Below are 4,407 nucleotides of genomic sequence, written 5' to 3'. Positions count from 1 at the left end.
CAGCAGAGGAAATATTCCTAAACTCATTCCATGTGGCCAGCATTATCCTAATACCAAAACAGACAAAGATGGTATAGGAAAAGAAAAGCACAGACCAATATCTCTCATGAACATAGATGCAAAATCCTAAATATGAAGCTCAGTGGTAGAGCACTTGACTAGCATTTGTGAGGCACTGGGTTCAATCCTCAGGATGACATTGAAATAAAAAATAAAAGTATTGTGTCCATCTACAACTAAAAATATTTTTAAAAAACATTAGCAAATCAAATCCAACAAGGGATAAAAAGAATTTCATACCACAATCAAATGGGATTTATCTCAGGTATGCCAGGCTGATCCACATTTAAAAATCAATTACTGTTGGATAACAATTAATTGAATATTTCAAAATAATGTAGAGAGGATTTTGCATTTTCCAAACACAAAGAAATGATATATGTCTGAAGTGGACTTGCCAGTTACCCTGATAGGATCACTACACATTGTATGCATGCATTGAAATGTCAAACTGCATCCTATAATATGTAAAATTACTATATATCAAATAAAATATTTTTAAATAACGATTTTGAAAAGCAAATCAGTGTGATTCATCATATTAATAAGCCAGAGAAGAAAAAATTACTCAGTAATGCCAATAGGTACAGAAAAAGCACTTAACAAAACCCATCACCCATTCTTGATAAAAACTCTGAGGAAACCAGGGTTATTGAAGGAACTTCCTCAACTTGATAAACAATATCTACAAAAATACACAGCAACCATACTTAATGGTAATAAACTCAGTACTTCTCCACTACAATCAGGAAAGACAGGCATGTCCCTCTTTACCACTGCTTCTGACATCGCACCAGAAGTGCTAACTAATGTCATAATAGGAAAAAAGATTGAAAAGACATACAGATTGGGAAGGAGACATAAAACTATGTTTATTGGCAGAATACATGATAATCTTAATTAGAAAAAATTTTTGAAAAATTAACAAAAGAACAAAACAATAACACAAACCTCTTAGGTTTCAGAATAATGGGGTTAATCTATGAAATCAATCATTTTCCTATATAACAGCAATGAATAAGTGGAATTTGAAAGTAGAAACAAAATACCACTTATATTAATGTTCCCAAATATAAAATACTTAGGTATAAATCTAACGATATATAGAGAGAGTCTATTTTACGAATAGATAAATAGGTCGATGGAGCAGAATGGAGAGCAGAAATAGATCCCCATCAATACAGTCATCTGACTTCTGACAAAGAACAAAGGCAGTACAATGGAGGAAAGACAGCCTTTTTAGAAAAACAAATATTGCTGAAACAACTGCACATCCACATGGGAAAAATAAAATGGCTTTAGACCTTGACTTTATACCTTTCACAAAAAAAAGTCTTAAAATGGATCTCAGACTTAAATGTAAAATGCAAAGCTATAAAAAGTCCTAGAAGATAAGAGAAAATCTAGATGTCTTTGGGTTTGGCAATGACTTTTTAAATATGCCACAAAGGCTATGAATCATGAAAGAAACAACAGATAAACTAAATTTAATTAAAATAAAAATTTTCTGCTTTGTAAAACACACTGTCATGAGAATGAGAAGACAAGTGACACAATAGGAGCAGATATCTGCAAAGGACATATCTGATGAAGGTCTGTTACCCAAATTACATGAAGAGCTCTTAAAAACCCAATAAAAAGAAAACTTTAAACCCAACTTAAAAATGGGCCAAAGACACACACTTCACCAAAGAAGACATGCAGGTAAAAAATTAGCATATCCCCATTATGTCATCAGAGAGATGCAAATTAAAACAAGATACATCTATATACACTTTAGAGTGGCCAAAATTCAGAACACTAAGGATAGCAAATACTATCAGGGATGTGGAGCAATGGGAATTCTCATTCCTTGTTGGTGGGAATGCAAAATGATACAGCCACATTGGAAGACCAGTTGGCAGCTTCTTACAAAACCAGACTGTTCAATCCAGAACTCACACTCCTTGGTATTTACTGAAAGGAGTTGAAAACTTATTGTCTCCCAAAAACTTGTAGGCAAATATTTTTAGAAATGTTATGCATACTTGCTAAAACTTGGAAGCTATCAAGATTTCCTTCGGTGGGTGAATGGACCAAGAAATTAAATAAATGTCATCAGAGAGATACAAATGGGCCATTCAGAAAATGAAACATGGTTTAGCACCAAAAAGAAATAGCTATCAAGCCACAAAGAGACATGGGCAAACCTTAAATACATATTGCTAAGTGAAAGGAACCAATCTGAAAAGGCTATATATCATGTGGTTCCAACTGTATGACATTCTAGAAAAAGCAAAACTATGGAAACAGTAAAAAGATCAGAGGTTGCCAAGGGTATCAGGGGGACAGAGAAAGAAGGAATGAATATGCGGAGCACAGAGGAGTTTTAGGGCAGTGAAATTGCTCAGCATGATGCTCTAATGATAGATACCTGTCATCGTAAGTCTACATAAACCCACAGCACGTAGAGCTCTAAGAGTGAGCCTAACGTACACTTCAGCATCGGGGTGACAGTGAACTAGGTTCATCAGTTGTCAGTTATATAACAAGTACCACTCTTGTATAGAGATGTTGATAACTAGGGAGGCTATGCCTGCGTGTGGTCAGGGATACATGGGATGTCTCTATACCTTCTGCTCTAGTTTTCTGTGAACCTAACACTGCCCTAAAATAATTTTTAAGTCTGGTGAAAAATGAAAAATAAATACGACATGCTGAGTGCAGATGGGAAAACAAATAGTACGTGTAGAGGAAGCAGGAGGTGCAAATGGACTGGGGACAGAGGAGGCAGTGTGCTTCCCAGGACATGGAAGAGATTCAGGATGCCTGGAGGTCAAAGTGCACATGAGTGAGGAGTGAGCACCTTGGGTTGAGTTGGATGATGAAGAGTCTTGTGAGCCCTAGACTTGGCTCTGTCATGAGGACAGGGGAAGCCATGAAACAATCTTGGAAGTGTTAAGGGACACAAGGTGGAAGAGCATCCATGACATCCTGGGGAGAGATGAGAAGTGAGGAATGCCACCCGATCCCTGGGACATGCTGACAGGGATGAACAGAGGAGAGGAGCCTGCAAAGGAGATGAGAAGGAACAGCCCAAGATGTTGGGTGAGACCAAGCCGAATGCTGGTTAAAGAAGCCGAAAGAAGACAGTGTGACGGAGATTGCAAAGTGGTAACGAGGACGTCACTGGGGCGCTTGATAAGGTGGTTCCAAGTAGGATGGCCAAACAGGAACCTGGCCACAGTGAGTTTAGACGCATCTGAATTCCAACATAACTAGGCAAGATGCTCAGGAATCATGGCCGAAAGGGAGAAGAAAAAGATAAGGCCCAGCTGAAAGGGGAAAAGAAAGCAAGAGATGGGAGCCCATTTGAATACTACAGTGGCTCCCTAGTACCACCAATTTAAAAACAAAATACAGGGGTTGGGGATGTGGCTCAAGCGGTAGCATGAGTGTGGCCCAGGTTCGATCCTCAGCACCACATACAAAGATGTTGTGTCCACCGAAAACTAAAAAATAAATATTAAAATTCTCTCTCTCTCTCTCTCTCTCTCTCTTCTTTAAAAAAAAAATTAAAAAAATACAACCAACAAAATTCTCCTGTTTATTACTATTTGGGCTCCTCCAAAGCTTGGCTCCAACCACCTTTATCTCTACTATGGTCTGAATGTTTGTGTCTCTGACATACGTATGTTGAAATCTTTACCACCAAGATGATGGTAGGAGGAGGTGGGGACTTTGGGAAGTCATTAGGTCAAGAGAGTGGAACCCTCATCAAGGGGATTAGTGCCCTTATGAAAGAAAACCCAGAGAGACACCTTGCCTTTCCACTATGTAAGAACACAGCAAAAAGATAGCTGTGTCCCAATAAGTGAGCCCTCACCAGACACCAAGTCTGCCAATGTCTTGAACTTAGACATCCTCGCCTCCAGAACCATAGGGATAAAATTCTGATATTTTGTTACATCAGCAAAAATGAACTAAGACAATTTCCCACTCTTTTCCACTGCCTCACTGTGCTTCAAACAGGTGAGTCATTGTCCTCCAAATAAGCTGCACAGTTCACCACCCTATTTCCTAGTCTATGTGGTTTCCTGTAGCTGAAGTGGCTTGCCATGTACCTCTGGTACAGCACTAGCATCACCTGCACTGGCCACCTTCACCTTTTGGAAACCCCACAACCCTTCATACTGTGAATCTCCAGAGCTCATGGTATGTCCCCAATCTCTGACCCTGCTTATCTTGAGTATCTATAAGTTATATAGATGTCACTTAGGATACCCCTACTTCACTGGAAATTCCTTGAGGGCATGGGTTGTAGCTTGCTTAACATTTTGGAAGCTCTTCTTCTGCACTAAAATTTCA

This window comes from Urocitellus parryii, chromosome 2, assembly GCF_045843805.1.
Source record: "Urocitellus parryii isolate mUroPar1 chromosome 2, mUroPar1.hap1, whole genome shotgun sequence".
Lineage (NCBI taxonomy): Eukaryota > Metazoa > Chordata > Mammalia > Rodentia > Sciuridae > Urocitellus > Urocitellus parryii.
Note: the sequence above shows the minus strand (reverse complement) of the source record.